The sequence below is a fragment of the Lissotriton vulgaris genome, chromosome 9, assembly GCF_964263255.1.
Source record: "Lissotriton vulgaris chromosome 9, aLisVul1.2, whole genome shotgun sequence".
Taxonomy (NCBI): domain Eukaryota; kingdom Metazoa; phylum Chordata; class Amphibia; order Caudata; family Salamandridae; genus Lissotriton; species Lissotriton vulgaris.
Genome location: NC_141697.1, coordinates 132,255,015 through 132,269,633, shown reverse-complemented (window position 1 = coordinate 132,269,633; position 14,619 = coordinate 132,255,015). Strand labels below are relative to the sequence as shown.

Sequence of the window (14,619 nt, the reverse complement as noted above, 5' to 3'; positions counted from 1 at the left end):
TCACAGTTACATACATGTTGTGTCCCTCTAGAAGGGTGGAATGCTAACCTCGTCGCCAGAATTGGCGAGGGGTTAGTATTCCAATTCATATGACACCTTACTCGACAAGTTTTGATAAAGCGATACCAGAGTTGGCATATAACCGCAAGGATTATAATGCACTTAAGAGTATATGGTACGCGTTATCATGGAACAGCTATTAGGACTTGGTTCCGCAAGCTGCAAACGGGCTCAGCTCATGCCAGAGCACCATCTCACACGATTCCAAGCACTCTGCCTTCAGGATTGTCAAGGCCTGCCATAGGAGTGACTGATAGGAATACGGGTGTCCATTTTAGGGTTAGATATAGGTATACTATATCTACAGCAAAGGGTGATTACACCACCTTGCCCCAGCTGTCGTTCAGCCAGTTGTGTCAGATTTAGATGGCCAGCCAGGGGTGGCATAATACATGCTTCAGCCCCTGGTAGGCCCTGGGTACACCTATGCCCTGAGTTACAGGGTCTGATAAGGTGGCCCAGTACCAATTGGTAAATGCACCTAAGGTACACGTGTCAATTTAGTGAGAGAACAGCAAGGCTGTGGGTCTGATTAGCAGGCCCACAGCCAGAGAAGTCGTAAACCAGTGAAGCAAAAAGCAAAAATCTGGGGTGATCATAGGATTGCAGACCCTACTCTCCTACACTCATGAGGTTGAGTCCACCCTGGTAGCATCATCTTAGCAGGGTGGGGTGTGGAAACCTATGATGAAGCATGCCACATTACGCGGGTGAGGCTTCCTCATCCAGAAAAACTAGATCTGGTCTTTTCATCCAGGGTTATTTAATATAGTACACAGTAGTTTTCTGCACTCTATCTTGATACGCCGTGCTCATTGTGATTAGATGTGTTAACGTTTTGGAGGACGTGAGGTGTCTTTTCTCCTCTTCATCTCCCCTTGTGATCGTATAAGATGGCCGCCCATGCCTCCCATGCAGGAAACTTTAGTTTAATGTTGGTAAATGACCCCGTTCAAATTACTGATTACCCAGAACACACAATGACTTGGATGAAAAGGCTTCGTTTCATGTTCCTCTTTGTATTTTGGGCTAAGGCCCAAAAAGCTTGAAAAACATTGCGGTGCCTCATGACTTTGTGTGGAAGCTTATAAACAACACTCTACCCCAGGCACCATGCCAAAATAAATAGCCTTGCCTCAGAGACTGATCAATGCGCACCCATTAATGCAAGGCACTGAGTACTTGGAGACGCCACTAAGATGCTCTTTGCATCTCTTAGCTTTTAATGCACCATCATAAATCTCTCTATCTAAATTTACAGGTCTTTTTATATAAAATATTTATAAATAGGTTTCCTAGATATGCAATAATACTGGTTGGAATACATGAATTTCTATAGCTGATAAGGAAAACCTGATGAATTTAGTTTGCGCGTCTGCATAGCCACTTCATATCAAAAGCTTTGTCTAGGCCCCATGAAAGTTCCTGTTTGGATGCAAATCCTGTTTACACCTAAATCTGGATTACAGCTTGAGTGTTGATTGCTCTCCTCAGGGGTGTTTGCCTGAAAGATTTACAGCAGGTGGAATTGGGAACCTCCAAGAGGGTAAAAATACATTCAATCAGTTTAGAAAAGAACAAACCCTCACCAGACCACGAGGCAGATTCACAGGACCACGATGCAGTCTCCAGACCACGAGGCAGATTCACAGGACCACGATGCAGTCTCCAGACCACGATGCAGATTCACAGAACCACGATGCAGTCTCCAGACCACGATGCAGTTTCACAGGACCACAATGCAGTCTCCAGACCACAATGCAGATTCACAGGACCACGGTGCAGTCTCCAGACCACGATGCAGATTCACAGGACCACGATGCAGTCTCCAGACCACGATGCAGATTCACAGGACCACGATGCAGTCTCCAGACCACGATGCAGATTCACAGGACCACGATGCAGTCTCCAGACCACGATACAGATTCACAGGACCACAATGCAGTCTCCAGACCACGATGCAGATTCACAGGACCACGATGCAGTCTCCAGACCACGAGGCAGATTTACAGGACCACGATGCAGTCTCCAGACCACGAGGCAGATTCACAGGACCACGATGCAGTCTCCAGACCACGATGCAGATTCACAGGACCACGATGCAGTCTCCAGACCACGATGCAGATTCACAGGACCACGATGCAGTCTCCAGACCACGATGCAGATTCACAGGACCACGATGCAGTCTCCAGACCACGATGCAGATTTTTGAGACAAAACTTTATCGCAGATCCCATCATCTAACGTCTCTTCCAGACAAAAGTGGGATGTCAACATGGGATGTCACAGGTGAGGTCCTGACTTCACACCCCTCATTCTACAAAGACTCCTAAATAGCATATTTCCAAAATATTGAGCTATTCCAAGAACGCAAGCCTCGCAAAAACCCTAGGTCGGTAAACTTCAAAGGGTGAAACACGTTTTGGCTGAGTTCCAAGCTCAAGTACTACAAAACTGTCAAATTGACTATACTGGGGATACAGTATACAAAAAACACTAAGAAGAACAAGCATTGGCAAAGCCAATAGGTCTCATTTTGGATACATAGCTGCACTCCTTCCAAAGTGTGCAGCGTTGCTAAAGTAAAACAACACATTGTAGGTGTGTACACACATTCACATGTCTACAAAATGAGGGACCTAGGGGAGCGTAGGGGAACAGCGAAGCGACAAAGTGGAGGGTGGAGTGAATGACAAAGCAACACAGGAGAGTATAAGGGGCGATGCCAAAGCAACATGAGAGGGGATGCAACAGTGGGAGGGCTGGAAAGCAATGGGAGGGGGAATGTGTGAGAACAGTGATGCAACACAAAGAAAGTGCGGGGTGAAAGGCAAAGCTACACAGGTGAGTGTAAGAGGGGATGTCAAAGCAGCACAAGAGGGGATGTGAATGCAGCATTGGAAGGCTGGAGGGGACGAAAGCAACAGGAGGGAGAGGGTGGGGAACAGCGATGCAACACAGGGAGGGTGATCAGGGAAAGCCAAAGCAACTGAAGAGGGGATGCAAAAGCAACAGGTGGAGGTTTGGAGGGGATGCAAAAGAACAGGAGATGGTCTGGAGAAAAAACATCAGCGTGGTTGTGATAGGCTACATGGAAGGTGCAAGTGTGAGAAGCAAAGGGTGCTAGCACACAGACGAGCTAAAGATAGATGGGGTGGGGGAAGCAGACAGGCAACAGAAAGCAACACAGAGTGCTGGGGAGAGAAATTCTTGAGGGAGATGGCTCAAAAACACACACATTCTAATAGAGTGGGTCACACAAAAGAAAAAGTAGAGCTTGAATAGCAAACAACGGAAGCAGCGATGACAGCCAGTCTGAGAGACTGTAAAGAGGCAATGCCCCATGGGAAGGACAAACACAAGATTGACATGCTGGAACACAAATAAGAAGCATGCAAATAAGGATGACAAGGAAGGCCAACCAATGGTAAGCAATTAGGGAGCTCCAAGTCCGTCTCTGTCCTTGGCAAGTCACATTATGTTCCGCAACAGGCAGTGTATGCACCGTCTAGTAGGATTGTCCCAATAAAAAACTTGCTATAAAACAATTTTCTCTCTCTTTGCTTTACATACTAGTATGTTGAATTAGCATCTCCTTTAAATGTGATTGCCAGATATGCAAACAATTATTAAGAATGACCTCATACACAATAGTATATACTAATGTCATGAAAGTAAGTAATAATGAAACACTAAATCAATATATTAAGTGGCATAAATTAAAAACAAGAATACAACAAAAGGAGGGAGGGAGAGGGAAAGTGGATTCGGTCTCCCCTGGCAATTTACATAAACAAAATAGAATCCACTCTGGTAGTGGTAGTGATCCCTACAATGGTGGGGAGCACACAGTGTTGTTTGATTGATTGAAATACCCCCCACACACCAACAGGCCCCTTGGTGTCATGCTTCATCATTGGGGTCTTCGCACCCCTCTACGGGATGCGGCGTGCTGCGACTCACGACTACGTAGGAGCACTGACAGTGAACTATGTGTTGGTGTGTGTGAGGTAAACAAGTGTGAGTGATGCGAAGACCCAATGATGAAGCATGACACCAAGGGGCCTGTTGGTGTGTGAGGGGTATTTAAAACAACACTGTGTGCTCCCCACCATTGTAGGGATCACTACCACTACCAGAGTGGATTCTATTTTGTTTATGTATATATTAAAAACATGCAGTTAGCTCACTATCCCCCATTCTGAGGGAAAACATTCTGAAGAGTATGGCATTGGCGCACATGCTTATTACTGCAACAAGTGGTATGGCAATTTGTGGGTGCAAAATGACTGCACAAAGCTGTGTCAGATTTGCCTGATATTGCCCCAGGTCTCTTTTTGCTCTTACAAGACTACTCCTGATGTCAATGTCCCTTCCTTTGACCCATAAAGGACCATATAAGGTAGAAGGACTAGCGTCTACTACTCGTGAGCATGTCTAAAACGTGCACAGCTAGCAACAACGATCAGAGGGCAGCCCCAGATGTAGAGATTGTTTATAGATTCAGGCTCACATAAGCCTTTGTGCTAGCATTAAAATAGGCGCAACTGGCATTTGCGCCAATTCCAACATTTGTGCCACCAAGAAATGAGTATGTAATCTGCTCATTCCTGTGTTGCACGGGCTAATATCTACAAGATGCCACTGGTGGCAAATGCCCCCAGAAAACAGTGTATAATCCATAATAATTGGAACAAAATGTGTGCATCCGTTATTCCCCATTCATTTGCACTCATCTCTAAATTTAGAAAAATGCTCACAAGTTTGCAGGCGCATATGTTATTTGCACTTTAGTGTTTTTGCTCTTGCAACATACCTGTGTGCAAAATATGCCATTAGTGCCAGTGAACATATAGTAATGGTATAATACTCTCTGCATGCAAGCACAAGGAGCATTTCACAAAGAGGAAGGAACAATTTAGAGTCAGTTCCTGACTCGACCTCCTTGATTTCCTCAAGCCTCACACCAACCATCTGGATGAAGACGTGCCCGGGGTGACAAGAGGTCTTATGGGGGATATGGTAGTGGTGATGCGGGGTTAAACTGGGGATATGGCAGCTGTGCGAAGGGGGCATGTTAAGGATATTCCAGGCGTGATGAGGGATCTTTTGGAGAATATGCTGGAAGTGGCAGGGTTTTGAGGTGGTCATCCCAGGGTAACTAGGGTTCTTGTGGAGGATGTCTCAGATGTAAGGAAGAGGCCTACTAGAAAACATGCCAGGTGTGAGGAGGGGCATTGTGTAGAATATGCCAAGGGCGAGTAGGGGTATGAGAACATCGCAGGTGCAAGCCCGAGGCGGCCACTGTGGAGAACATGCAAGATGTGAGGAAGGGTATCTTGGACGGTATGCACGGTGCAAAAAGATGTATTGTAGAGAATATCCTAGGTGCAAGGAGGAGTACTGTGGAGAATGAGGAGTACTGTGGAGAATAGGCTGGGTGCAAGGTGGAGTACTGTGGAGAATGAGGAGTACTGTGGAGAATAAGCTGGGTGCAAGGTGGAGTACTGTGGAGAATGAGGAGTACTGTGGAGAATACGCTGGGTGCAAGGTGGAGTACCGTGGAGAATGAGGAGTACTGTGGAGAATAAGCTGGGTGCAAGGTGGAGTACTGTGGAGAATGAGGAGTACTGTGGAGAATAAGCTGAGTGCAAGGTGGAGTACTGTGGAGAATGAGGAGTACTGTGGAGAATAAGCTGGGTGCAAGGTGGAGTACTGTGGAGAATGAGGAGTACTGTGGAGAATAAACTGGGTGCAAGGTGGAGTACTGTGGAGAATGAGGAGTACTGTGGAGAATATGCCAGGTGCAAGGAGGAGTACTGTGGAGAATGAAGAGTACTGTGGAGAATGTGCCAGGTGCACTGAGGAGAACTGTGGAGAATATGCCTGGTGCGAGGAGGATACTGTGGAGAATGAAGAGTACTGTGGAGAATATGCCAGGTGCACTGAGGAGTACTGTGGAGAATATGCCTGGTGCGAGGAGGAGTATTGTGGAGAATGAAGAGCACTGTGGAGAATATGCCAGGTGCACTGAAGAGTACTGTGGAAGTACTGTGGAGAATATGCCTGGTGCGAGGAGGAGTATTGTGGAGAATGAAGAGTACTGTGGAGAATATGCCAGGTGAACTGAGGAGTAATGTGGAGGATATGCCTGGTGCGAGGAGGAGTATTGTGGAGAATGAAGAGTACTGTGGAGAATATGCCAGGTGCACTGAGGAGTACTGTGGAGAATAAGCTGGGTGCAAGGTGGAGTACTGTGGAGAATGAGGAGTACTGTGGAGAATATGCCCGGTGCGAGGAGGAGTACTGTGGAGAATGAAGAGTACTGTGGAGAATATGTCAGGTGCACTGAGGAGCACTGTGGAGAATATGCCAGGTGCACTGAGGAGTACTGTGGAGAATATACCAGGTGCAAGGAGGAGTACTGTGGAGAATGAAGAGTACTGTGGAGAATATGCCAGGTGCCCTGAGGAGTACTGTGGAGAATATGCCTGGTGCGAGGAGGAGTACTGTGGAGAATGAAGAGTACTGTGGAGAATATGCCAGGTGCACTGAGGAGTACTGTGGAGAATATGCCTGATCCGTGGAGGAGTACTGTGGAGAATGAAGAGTACTGTGGAGAATATGCCAGGTGCACTGAGGAGTATTGTGGAGAATATGCCTGGTGCGAGGAGGAGTACTGTGGAGAATATGCCTGGTGCAAGGAGGAGTACTGTGGACAATGAAGAGTACTGTGGAGAATATGCCAGGTGCACTGAGGAGTACTGTGGAGAATATGCCTGGTGCGAGGAGGAGTACTGTGGAGAATGAAGAGTACTGTGGAGAATATGCAAGGTGCACTGAGGAGTACTGTGGAGAATTTACCAGGTGCAAGGAGGAGTACTGTGGAGAATGAAGAGTACTGTGTAGAATATGCCAGGTGCACTGAGGAGTACTGTGGAGAATATACCAGGTGCAAGGAGGAGTACTGTGGAGAATGAAGAGTACTGTGGAGAATATGCCAGGTGCACTGAGGAGTACTGTGGAGAATATACCAGGTGCAAGGAGGAGTACTGTGGAGAATGAAGAGTACTGTGGAGAATATGCCAGGTGCACTGAGGAGTACTGTGGAGAATATACCAGGTGCAAGGAGGAGTACTGTGGAGAATGAAGAGTACTGTGGAGAATATGCCAGGTGCACTGAGGAGTACTGTGGAGAATATGCCAGGCGCGAGGAGGAGTACTGTGGAGAATGAAGAGTACTGTGGAGAATATGCCAGGTGCACTGAGGAGTACTGTGGAGAATATGTCAGGTGCGAGGAGGAGTACTGTGGAGAATGAAGAGTACTGTGGAGATTATGCCAGGCGCGAGGAGGAGTACTGTGGAGAATATGCCAGGCGCGAGGAGGAGTACTGTGGAGCATGAAGAGTACTGTGGAGAATATGCCAGGTGAACTGAGGAGTAATGTGGAGGATATGCCAGGTGCGAGTAGGAGTACTGTGGAGAATGAAGAGTACTGTGGAGAATATGCCAGGTTCACTGAGGAGTACTGTGGAGAATATGCCAGGTGCGAGGAGGAGTACTGTGGAGAATGAAGAGTACTGTGGAGAATATGCCTGGTGCGAGGAGGAGTACTGTGGAGAATATGCCAGGTGCGAGGAGGAGTACTGTGGAGAATATGCCAGGTGCGAGGAGGAGTACTGTGGAGAATGAAGAGTACTGTGGAGAATATGCCTGGTGCGAGGAGGAGTACTGTGGAGAATGAAGAGTACTGTGGAGAATATGCCAGGTGAACTGAGGAGTAATGTGGAGGATATGCCTGGTACAGGGAGGAGTTCCGTGGAGAATATGCAAAGTATAAATAGTGGGTATTGAGGTGAGTTTTTCAGGTGTGGGGAGAGGCTTGTGGAAATGTGTTAAGTGTTATAAAGGAGGGGTGTTGTGGAGACACTGACAATTGTGAGGAGACGTTTGTAGAGAATTTGCCAGGTGTGAGAAGGGTTCTTGTTGGAGGTGCCAGAACTGAGGGAGTTCTGGTCTATGATGTGCCAGGCATGAGGAGGGTTTCTAAAGGACATGACAGTGATAATGAGGGTTCATATGAAGGATGCGTGGCATAGAAACCACTCTTACAGAGAGAATCCAGTGAATGGGAAAATAAGCTTTGGAGGGAAAACAAATGGACGAAATTAAATTCAGGATGCGGCAAATGATCCTGTGGGAATAATCCCTTAGTCAGGACTGATCCAAATGAAGGAATTTCAGAGCGTGAGGAGATCTTATTAAGAACTAGTTAGGGCTGGAAAATAATCCTTACAGGAGATGCCGAGTAGTAAATGATTCTGTGAAGGTCAGGCTGAAGGCTATAAGGGATCCTAAAGATGAAAGCCCCATTGTTAAGAGGATAATGAGTGGAAGGATCTTTTGGACACAGGTCCAGGCTTAAAAGAGATTCTGCGGTAAAAAGTTCAGGGCGACAAGAAGGAATTGAGCGTATGATAGGCTAATGGCTAGAAGAGGTCCTGTGACGGAAATTCAGAGATTACAACTAAATCCTATGGAGGACAAACCCGATGGACCACTGGAGAGAGACCTGGGATCAAGAAGCGTCCTCCCCAGCCAGGACTGGAATGAAATAGAACTTGTAGAGAGACACACCTGGAGTCATGAAGACAACAGGTGTGGGGAAAGGAAGCTCCATGGGGGAAAGGTGGATCTGTGTAGAAGAGGCCTAGAGATGGGAGGAATTCTGTAGAAAAAGTGTTCAATGTATATTCAGGGTAGCCAGATCCCGGTGACTTTGTGGGAATTCACCACATTCCCTTCCCTAACCCTTTGACTACAGACCTGTGATTAATTTGAGCCAGTGGTTTCCAGTGCTCGGCACCGGCACTTAATTGTCAACACGGGTGCTTGTGAATTTCGCTACAACAACAGTCAATTATTTATTCAGCATACACCAAAAATGACCAATCCTGCCATTCATATATGTTTGGGGGCCTGAAATAGTCTGCATTGCCCCACTCGTAGGAGTCTGATGGTTATTAGTTGTGTTGTTACTATCATTGGCAGCATGGAAGGGGCAATGTGTGGTGCAAACTGCAGTGGCCTCCTGACGAGAGCCCTGGAATCGATTATTTTTACAAATTAGGCACAGCTACCGACAATCTGGCACACTGGCAGATTCCTTTGCAATAGTACCAGTAACACTGTTGGTAAAATCAGCAGATTGTGATTCTTTCAATAAAGCTTTAGGACACAGATTGCAAATTCAAGTCATGAAAGCATGTGATCCGGATAAAAAATGTTCAAGAGCCAGTCGCCGGTCCAGCCTAGCGCCCCTCCAGGGTTGGAAGTGGGACTGCAGTGTAGGTAAGTCTGCCACAGTTACACCTACGCATGTTGCAAGCTTTGCAGAACTCTGAAGCAGCAAGAACACGCACAAATCAAGGCATTCTCCTCAAGTAATCTCTGTTTTGAAGGAGACGCCTTAGAGGCCTTTTGAAGTTGGAATCCTGTGTGTACCGCGCAAAGCAATTTATTTGCAGACACCCTGGCACCTAGCTGATAAAGGCATCTGAGGCGCAGAGATTATTCTAAGCGATAAATCCAACCTGCTCCGCATGCCTAATACCTACAAAGAATATAAACATCTATACCGTTTGGTATCGTTCCACCCACAGCGTTTTGCTTGTTGTTTTGTCAAATTAGGATTGCATCTTTCATATTTTTTTGTGGTTGGTGTGCACATCTTCCTCCTTTCGTGCAAATACCTAGTAAATATGCGTTGCATGTATGGAAATAGACCTGTTTGGTGAGAGGGCTAGAGAGAGGAGGGAGAAGTAGTGGGAGAAGCAGGGGTAGTAGCAAAGAAACAAAGGTGGGAAGGAGAGAATGAAGTGAGGCCGGGGAGAGACCCAGACAACAAGCTTTTGCAATGCAATCAGTCTCGCCTTTGGGACCTTATAAGTATTTAGCGATGCAGCACATTATTGCACATTACTGCAGCAAGGCTGGTTTTGTTTGTAGTTGCCAACTGCTGATAAGAACTATTAATAACTTGCAGCTGCTTGCAGTAGTTTTCCTCCGACCAGCAGAAGAAAATCCTGTGTGCTGTCTTAGGGCAAAAGTGTTCTTCATTTTCTTTCAGTTTTCGAGTGGAAAGTTAAGGGCCATGCACATTGTAAAACTTGATGCTGTTTTGTTTTATAAATAAATAAAATAAAAAATGTAAAAAAGAAGAGAGCAGAATATATCTTTTTTTTTAATATGCCATTAGCGTAGTGGGCAAAAGAGCAATGCATTTTTTCCAGATCTTTTGACTGGGGGAGAATGTTTGCATTGTCAGCATTCTGTCCATCATTTGTTTGCTGTAACAATGTTCGCCCTAAATGGGATGGGTATGCCCAGACGTGGGTCCCTTTCTCACTGTGCCACTGGATTCAAGTTAGCCTGGCTGAAGAAGGGTGACATACCCTGAAACCAGTCCGAGGATGCTTGTTTCTCTTCCAGGGAGGACCTGACCTGGCAACTCGGTCTGGGCTGTTCCAATGGGGCACAGGGTCAAGACTGATTTGCATATAGCTGGGTCCAAACTCGGGTGGCGTAGTGGGCAAAAGAACAATGGATTTAATCCAGATCTTTTGACTGGGGGAGAATGTTTGTATTGTCAGCATTCCGTCCATCATTTGTTTTCTGTAACACTTTTCGCCCCAAGTGGGGTGGGTATGCCCAGACGTGGGTCCCTTGCTCACTGTGCCACTGGATTCAAGCTAGCCTGGCTGAGGGAGGGTGACATACTCTGAAACTGGTCCCAGGATGCTTTTTTCATGTCCAGGGAGGACCTGGCCAGGCAGTTCGGTCTGAACTGTTCCCAAGGGGCACAGGGTCAAGACTGATTTGCATACGGCTGAGTCCAAACTGGAGTGGGCAAAAGAACGATGGATTTAACCCAGATCTTTTGACTGGGGTAGAATGTTTGCATTGTCAACATTCCGTTCATCATTTGTTTGCTGTAACATTTAGCGAGGAAGGTTCTGTGTGATTGTGGTGCGGGCGAGCACCAACTGTTGTCAGCGAGAGGCAAAATGCCTACAGCACCCGGTATTCCCAGGCAGTCTCCCATCCAAATACTAACCAACTTAGCTTCCGAGATAGGGCACATTCAAGCAATAACTTTTCAGTAATCCCAACATCTTTATTTATCAAACAATTAATATCATTGACATTCAGTGACTTTTGCCTCCTTATTTGTACAAATAAAACCCCCAAATCTTTAAATAATATATTTTACAATCAATTACTTTATTTCAAAACGATTGCTTTTTTTTCTATTGCATTTTTAAAAGAGACATTACAACCAAGTTCGGAGTAAACATATCTATGGCCCGTGAGTAGCCGAGCCAGGCACGAGGTTATGTCAAATATGTAAAATTTCTCTTGTAATCAACACAACACAAATAGAAAAAATGGTACAAGGAGCAGCAAGCAAATAGAAAATTACTCTAGTGACAAATACAGCCCAGGGATCTCTCGGCTTACAATCATGATATTTTTGCTGTTGCGCACTGTTGGGTATTTATGCAAATCATGTGCCTATCAGTCTGCAGATAGTCCTTGGCCCAGATGAGGGGAATACACTACCTATATATGGGAATATCCATATTAATCTGTGTCAGTGGAGTGAGTTTGTAAATAACGTTTGAGTGGTTGCCAGTAGTCACAGGGACGTGAAGTGACAGGCAGAAGTGTGGCATATGTGTCAATCATAGTATCACAGTAATTGAGATCTCGGATCCATTCTCGTATCATCGGTGTTTGCGTTCCACCCCAATGTAAGGACACCTGGTGTTTAGCCACCAATAACGCCATTGCAGAGAATCGTCTAACGCACCTCTTCAATGGCTTAATATACCCCAATAGGGCTGTTAGCGGTTTGGGGGATATAGGTTGTTCTACCATAATGGACAGCTGCCGGAATACCTCCCCCCATTATGTGTTCACTGGCGTGCAATGCCATGCTAAGTGGGAAAAATCAGCCTCCGGAGCACCACATCTCCCACATGTGTTGGACACTGTAGGATTCATTTTTGGTAGCAGCTTAGAGGTGGCATACGCTCTATGAAGATATCTAAAATGTAGCAGCTTATGCCTATAGTTTCCGGAGATGTAGCGTGTCTGGGAACAGCAGTAATGCCAAATGTCGTCAGTAAAGGTGATTTCGAAGACTCGCTCCCAGATCATGTGTGCTTTAGTGCCCATTGGTGGACGAAGAGAGAGCGATAAATGGTAGATATGCAACACCAAGTGAGCACTATCAGGCAATGTTATAAGAAGCGTGAGTGGAGGGAATTCCTCCGGCTCGGTCAAGGCATCAGGGAGGGTCTTCAACAAAGAACTACGTGTTCTGTGAAGTAGGAAACTGTCCATATATGTCGCAGTACCATGCAAGGCCAATTCAGCAGCCGAGCAGGGCCTAGAGTAATGGAACAGGTCTCCCAGTCTGTGCGGTCACGCAGTCTGACTCTGCAGGGCTCTGGTCAGCTTTCACCTGTCGACCGCTAGCACACTTTAGTTCGGTGAGTTTTTAGAGTTTCTCGTTGGTCAAACTGTTGTAATTTGTGATATTTGTGTTTCCATTGTCATCTTCATTACTTACTTTTGGTTGCAAGAAAATGTCACTCATATTCGTTGAAATGTCACTCATAATTTCACTGAAATTATGAATATGTCGCACATACCAATCTGAAAACCTTGGCAGCTATGACAATGTCATTAAAGACGCGGCTCAGACAAGGAAAAGTTTCCAGTGGAACTCTGTTATTCAACAAACCATAGTTGAAATTGTACCTAAGAAAGGTGGCCTGGTACTGCGGTCCCTGTAGCTAGCCGCACTGTTGGATTATCACAATTACCTTGTTTGGATAGTTGTCACTATTGACCGCCTCTGTTTATTTGCGCACCTGGCTAATGAAGCTGCGTCCAAGCAAAAATGCGTACCTCTAAAACAAGCATTTGCAATGCAATAAGACTCGCCTTTATGAGAGACCTATTTCATTGCATCGGGACAATGGGAGGGTGGGGTATGGACAATGGGTGTGCATGGAGAGGGGGCGGGGTGGGAGATGGCACAGACAAAGCAGTGCTCACCGTCTAAATAACAGGTAGGTACTGTGTAACACTCGAAGTAAAGGGACCAGTAGCCATGGGAGCATACAAATGGCCATAAAAAGGACGGACTAACAAGCCTCATAATCAATCAGACAGCAGTATTTACGAAAGACAATAACACAAGCCAATTAAAAACATGGGCGGAGAGTGGGTGGAGCTTCCACAGAGGTTCCACTCCATACTCGATAACTGCAAGCCTCACAAAGTTAGCAGCGCATGCGCGCTGCTGCTATAGGCTCGACCTAAAAATGGGAGGAGACTAATAGAGATGGGGAAATACGGGAAAAGGGTAGGAAGAAGAGTGTAAAAGGCGCTCTGCACCATACTGAGAGGAGAGAATAGTGGGAAAGACTGAGAAACTTAGTGAAGGAAGAAAGAGAGGAGGGAAGAAGATAGATTAAAAAAAAGAAACAAAGCCAGCAATCAAGAGGGAGAGAGACAAAGATGGGGAAAGTGTGTGACACAGTCAGATATCCTGACATTCTCATTAACAGGGAGAGTGGGAATAGAGACTGGAAGAGAGGCAGAGAGTTGGGCCACTGGGAGAGAGAAAGTGAGACAGGGAGAGTGGACAATAGCGAGATGGAGTGAAAGAGGGAGAGAGAAATTGCAACAGAAAAAGCATGGAAAGAGACAGGGGAAAGAGGGAGAGAGAGATAATGTGTGACACCAGATACCCTAAAAATGCCTTGCAAATCTACTGCAGCAACAGTGAATCTGTAAAGATTTAACATTTGTGAATCCATAACTAATTATAGAAGAGTGAGCGAGGAAATGGTCACCGGTGGCTAATTGGAAGCTAGCCGGACGAGTAACTCTCTGAATTCCCTTATATATCTTGTAAGATTTGTACAGATATGTGACTAGAAGTGGAGCTGAGCATTGTGGAATTTCAGAACCGGATATAGAGAAGTGGTGGTCTGCTGGATATTTTCATATATCCAACAGAACACCACTCCTCTTCAGTAGTTCACACACGCTCCAGCTGAGGGTGAAAATGTAATTTATTGAAAAGTGGCAAAAACTGACCCAACACGCTCTGGCTCCAACACAAGAGCCTTGCTCAGGCACGGGCCCACCACTTCGACTGATGAGATCATGAAATAATGAGCACAAAAACTACTACACACAAATTTCACCTTTATTTTAGGGTGCAAACTGTAATCATAGACCATTAGAAATATAGACATAGAGAAAATAACACTGGAAAGTGTTACAGGAAACATGCACACTAGGGCTGAAGAACAAGAAATTTACGGGAGTCATTTGCCTTCAATCATATAGTGATGTATCCAAAAGCCAATTGAGGCTCAAAACCATTAACACTATGAAAGTGACAACTATGTATGTAGCATTTATTGGTTTGACTGTGTATTGTTACATTATACAATTGTACTGTCTGTTTTAGA

General features: G+C 45.8%; 1 protein-coding gene across 1 annotated transcript in view; it reads right to left on the bottom strand.

Moving 5' to 3' along the window:
• TTC9 (tetratricopeptide repeat domain 9) overlaps positions 1-14,619 on the bottom strand; it is a 243,788-nt gene that overhangs the window by 155,076 nt on the left and 74,093 nt on the right. The window lies entirely within an intron of this gene.